This window comes from Limulus polyphemus, unplaced genomic scaffold (genome assembly GCF_000517525.1).
Source record: "Limulus polyphemus unplaced genomic scaffold, Limulus_polyphemus-2.1.2 Scaffold149, whole genome shotgun sequence".
Lineage (NCBI taxonomy): Eukaryota > Metazoa > Arthropoda > Merostomata > Xiphosura > Limulidae > Limulus > Limulus polyphemus.
In genome coordinates, this window is record NW_013665759.1 from 292921 (window position 1) to 299241 (window position 6321).

General features: G+C 32.6%; 1 protein-coding gene across 12 annotated transcripts in view; it reads left to right on the forward strand.

The window, feature by feature from the left end:
- LOC106475719 (CUGBP Elav-like family member 2) overlaps nucleotides 1-6321 on the forward strand; it is a 446359-nt gene that overhangs the window by 122427 nt on the left and 317611 nt on the right. The gene's annotated exons all lie outside the window — the stretch shown is intronic.

A 6321-nucleotide genomic window follows, 5' to 3' on the forward strand; every position in this document is an offset into this window, starting at 1 on the left:
GAATTGTTTCCTCTGTGTAAAAAGGTTATATGCAACTAGGTTTACAGATTGAACGATCGTGTACAGATGTTTGTAATGTAAGTTCTGAATTTTATAGTAATCCAAGATATTTTTAGTTTTTATCCTGTACTGACTGTAATGAACTTTTTATTGGTGATAGCGAATTTTCGCTTATTGACGAACTTGCATTATTAACATGTTAGAAACCATATGTTAAATACAGAGCTCGTGAGCTTCTATTGTCTCTCTCTCTTTTAATATTCTTATTTTATGGCTGTACCTTTTTAGCTTTGTAAAAGCAAAAAGTAGGAAATTATTAAACGTGTATGTTTTTTGTATAAATTGATTTAAAGTTTTCTTTAATGTGTATTTTAAAAGATGGAAGATTTAAATTCATTGAATACATGTAAATATTATATATTTTTTGTACTTTTGTTCTTCACACTTTTTTTTTTTTTACTGATGTTCTACGTGAGAATTTTTGTAAGTGTTATGGACTTTTAAAACTATCATTTAGTTTTATTTATTTAGAAATAGTTATTTCTTGGCCGGATTTTTCAGTTAAAGTTTTTTACTCTCATACTGTATATTTCATGATAGTTTAATTATAAATTTTATTTATTGAGTGACCTCTTAACTAATCATTTGAGTTGGAGAATGTAGATGCTATTTAAGTCTATTACAAGCTATGATATCTCGGATACTGTTAGCAATACAGGGCATACGCAATATTTAATACACACATTTAAATACCGAGCAGAATCAAATATTAGTTATGTAATTTCCAAGTTTATTTAACTAAACGGATTCTATATTTTGAAGAATGGGTATAATCCTAGCGGTCAATATATTTAAAGTTGTGTTTGAATTTTTCAAGGTGTTTACATTTGCATGTAAATGTTGATTTATAAAAATGTATATAGGTGTTTGTGTTTGATAAGTTTGCATCAAAACTGTCACTCATTGGAGTATTCTTGTGAACATTCATATATTCGTTGCTTCCTGAGGTTATTTATTGTTTTTAGGCCTGGCATTGCTGATGGTTAGGGCGCTTGATTAGCAATCTGCGGGTTTTGGGATCGAAATCCGTCGCCGAACATATTCGTCCTTTCAGCTGTTAGGACATTATAATGTGAGGGTCATCCCATTTTTCGTTGCTAGAGAGTGACTTAAGAGTTTACGACAGTTGGTGTTGACTAGCTTTCGATAAGTCTATCACTTCAAATTTAGGGACGGCTAGCGCAAATAGCTCTCGAGTATTTTTCGCATAAATTAAATAAACAAAAACGTAGTTTTGAAAATTAGCTATTTTTTTATTGCGTTGATGTAAACGTCATTTTATCTCTTGTGCGAACAACGCAATCGACGCAGTTGCAATTTGTTGTGTTTGCTAGTTTCGAGTAACTTTTCCCTTTGGTATTTTGTCTTCAGACTTGACAAATGGTTTCTCCGTTTCTTTATTTTTTATTAACATAACTTTACCTGTGGACTCCAATAAGTCTGTACCTATTTTTGAACCTGATTTCTTATTTAGGACAGCTAAAGGTTTAGTATAATGATACAAACTTGCCATTTTGTATTTTGCGAATTGTTTCATGTGTCAAATTTCAAAAATAATTTTATTGTTGCAGAATAGAAACATTGATGCATTATTCATTCATTATAATGCCACAAGTTTTACTCATAGGTGACATTATTGTAGTCTTTCTGATAGATGATGTAAATTAAAAATTTTTCTGAACGTTAACGTCAGCTTAATAGAGAACGTTAAAGATAATTAGATAAGGCAGAAGGAGTTAATTCGAACAGAGTATATGCGTGTTTATTAACGTCATCGTTATGATTAGTAATCAAGAGTCTTTGAAGAAACTAGGAACAGTCAGTAAAATGTTTGATATTTCTATTACATGTTACTTCAGTTTCATGAGTAATTTTTTTAATGAAGTTAGTGTAAAACTAGAAGATAATGTTTTAATGTCTAACAGAAGATAAAATTTATTCACATTAAATTGTGGAACTTGCAACATACGAGTAGCCATAATGCACTTCTTGAATAAAATATTAAGTAAATATTGTTCAATAAGTATCTGAATCCTTTGACAACTATAAAAACTTTAGTCGACGAACCAGGAGCTTTAAAAAAAGTTTCAACAACGTTAAATTGGGATGTTCTTATTTTTTAAAACTTGAAAAACCGTTCACATTAATATTTTCTGAAAATGTGTTTTAAATTTTTCTTATCAAGTAATTCCTATTTATAAAGGTTAAAGATTACGTACTATGATACAAAAACTCCTCTTCTAGTATTTGAAATCTTCGTAAAAGATGATAGATTACTAAAGATAGGTTACCTATATATAGATATATTTGTAAGATATACATTATCGTCAAAAGTATAATTTTATCAAAACCGGACTTACAAAAGTATTGTATTTTGTAGTGCAAGTTATTTATATCTCAATAATTTTATATCTATGTTTATTGACTAGGTTTTAAACTAAGGATTGCGCATATACCCATTCATTATTCGGTGAAATAAATGACTTTTTAAGAGTTAGGAATGTGAGAGATAGGAATGTTCATAGAAAAATATTGGTGGAAGGGTTCGCATTTATGTCATTTTCGAACATAGGTTTATTACGGAAGAGTAGAAATATGATGTTCTGAACTCGTAAATACTAAATACCGTTCTGATCTTCTGGTCGCGTTCAAACGAAAATACTATATGATTTTTTATTAAAGCTGTAGTATTATCCTTATATCTCCTTTTTACGAAGCTAGTGCTAATAAAACTCGTAAAAACCGTTGTATTACTGCCTATTCTGCAGTGGAGCGGAAATGACGTAAACTTGAATTGTCATCATTCACTAAAAAAAAGAAAAATGTATGACACAAAAGGTGTATTGCAGAATATGTGATTTCTGAATGTTTTTCATCACTGCTCTAAAAATCAGAAGCTTCGAGGGTTTGCGCTGAACGATAATATTCAGACATTTTAGTTCCTGTTTCGAACATTGACTTTTTAAAATGGAATCAAGACATTTTAACTCATTTTGCCGGTTTTAATAACTTTGGATAAACACGGTTAAGTTACAAGAAGTACAATTTGACATGAATTGTGCGTGTATGTGTCTGTCTGTCTATCTATATGTTCGTGTGTGTGTGTGTGTGTGTGTTGTTTTTAACACGTCCCTCAGGAGCGAAGGAGTGTGCGTCTTTATGCTACAATTTGTTGAATATTAAAAGTAAGCTCAATCCGGAAATTCCCAAAGAGGGTGGTTTTGGACATATATTTTCGAGCCAAAATTTTGTTTGTTTATTAATTGATAATTTTTAAGTGAAATACAGCATCCTCAAGTCTTCATACCAATTAGTGCTAAGGTCTAGGCGCTGGGAGTAAATTCAGTATATATCAATAAAGCCACAGTCACAGCAACATTAATTAAGCAACTTTTTATGCTTCTGCTATCACCTTTTTATCTTTATCTTTCACCTGAGATACAAATGATTTCACCTGCGATTCGGTAGGGAAGGTCGACGCATCACGATAGTCAGCAGTAGGATGAACAGACAGGAACACTGTGAAAGCAGCTACTGGCATAATATTGCTTGCTGAACAATATCTGCAAAGGTATTTCTAAAGGGTTTCTGAATACCTCTGCGTGTCATTTGGAAACTTCCATGCTTCTTGTTCTTGGCCGTTAAGCTCGTGATGCGCCGACGGATTTCAGTCATCTTACCACTTCAAATCACTTTTCGCAGCCCCAACGCTAAAAAAGTGCGGGAAGTGCCTTCTTTTTAGTCAATAAAATATTCAGTTCTAATTAAGAAAAAACCGGATTGGGTAGTTTTTTTCCAACAAAAGTATTCCCCCACTGGCTCGTGAGGGGCCTGTTAAGAATGATATGCTAGGAATGTATGGGTTGATTATGTTGCAGAAAAATGACGTGTTTGTAGCCAGCTGGAGAACAATACCGTTAGTATCTATATGAGTGATTTACCATGAACATTAATACATAGTTTGTCGAACAAATATTGAGGTAAAATTTTTCCACTGATGTCTTAACCTGTTAGTGTGGCAATCGAAATTTACCTTTCAAATTTTATGGTTCCTTTGAAAATTAATCTTGCTAAGTGTCAACGTATAACGCATGTTGTAGCTGTTGTGTTGTTTGTGTCGCATGTCTTACGAAAACGTAGTCTTTTATCTTAAGTAGAAAGTGTCACAGCATAGGATGAATAGGAGACACACGTAAAATGTTAAAAAGAGGTATGTTATGGGTCAAACCACTAAGGAGTTAATATAAATATTAAATATATATATTAACTTTTTAGTGGTTTAACCTATAACATACTTCTTTTTATCTTTTTCAACAACCACTACGCATAATTTCTTACACAGTTTTATATATAAAATGTTGTTATGGTTATTTGGAACACGATGCTTTTTGGCATAAGGAACCTCCAATCTGATGTTAGTTAGAATATCAGCAATCTCCAATTTTTTTGTTTTTTTTAAATTCATGTCTTGAAGGCTTTGCCTTTTTAAATGTAGGAAAACCATGTTTTTGACTTATCCAAATAAGTCATAACAATACTGATGTGTTTATTATAAGCAATATGAAATATGAAAAATTTTGAAATATATATATTATTATATTTTTTTGGAGATTTTTTTGATCAGATTGAAACGAAATACCCATGGCTCAACTTTCACGGAAATTTATAACAGCCTCAGCATAATTGGTATTTTGTACATTGAAGCATGTAGTAGGCCCACTGACGGAAATTATCTGAAACGTCTTGGTTTTGACATAATAATTTAGGGACCGTTTTGGTATTATAAAGTGGTTTTGTATATATTTCTGCATTAAAAAAAAAAAAAGAAAGAAAAAAGAACTGGTATAGGGGTTGTTTTCGTATATCTAAGTGTAAGAGCGAGGATGATTTAAGCTCGGTATTTGTGTTTATGGAAAAGAATTACCCACGTAAACGCTTTGGTGCTTTGGGTGTTTATCATCAAAGGATAAAAACAGTAATGGAAAATTAAAAAATCAATTGTTTCTTTCTCGCAATAACAACTTTACATACGTCAATTTACATTTTTTAGATGCCACAACAACTGCATTAAGTTAAACGCTAAAAATTGCAAATATATATATGAAATATATTTTCCAAAATGAACTTAGTTTAGTATTTGAGTCTTATATTGGGAAATAAAAAGGTTACAGTCAAAACACTACTAAGCCTGACTTTTGATGGAATTATGTTAGTAAATTGGTAATCAGTTTTCAGCGGTTTAATTTTGTTTTGGGTCCTTACGGTCAACACACATATACATACATATACGAATGACAAAATATGGAAAGAACGTTTTATTTTCAGTTGAATTTGCAACGGTTGGCGTTTGTGAAAATGCTCATTATTGACTTCATATGCTAAAAATAAGACGCTTGTGAAGCTTCTAACCCAAATGATGACAGGGCTTTGATCTTCTTCCGTATATGTCTTGATTGTTATCAAGTAGATGACCCCCTCTTGTTTTGTTTCATTTTCTAAAATCGGGTTTCTGCTTGACTTCCTTCGCGATAGCCTCTCGTGAGCTAACTTCAATCCCCTACTGTTTATGCGTTCAGACTTGATATGATTTCCTACGGAAGGCTTGGATTCACTGACTCGTGTGCGAGTCAAATTGGGCTGTAATGTTGAAGGCTGAAATCCTAAGAGCTGGGAATTGGACTTGACATGTACTGTAATAAAGCTATCAACCAGTACATTGTTATCTTCTCAATATATTAGTTATCATTACCACTTTCTCCATAGCATAACTCAAGAGAAACAAGCAAGCATGAAATTTGGAAGTGAATTTTGCATTCTCACTAGCAAGCGTTCTTAAATTTTTAACCTCCCCCCCCCCAAGAATATAGGCACCATCCCTGAGGACCCCAACCTAATGATTTAATAGAAAGTTTTAATAACAACCACCCCGAGATATCTGTTATTTCCATCCCAATTTGTTATTTGAAAAAATAGATCTTAAGCATAAAAGTTTTCTGTAGTCACATTTATTGCAAATAAAGAAGTGAAAGAAATAGTTTCTTGCTGAAAATATTGCTTCAACGGGTGTCACGAATGTACTCGGGTCCTTCGGGAAATGCCCCCACCGCAATTATATATACATGTACGTATTCGTGCGCGCGCACACACACACACACACACACTACACACACACACACACACACACTATACATATATACTACGTGCTACGTACCCGTACACTCCGTCCGTTACGGACCCGAAAGACTACGTTTACCTTTATTA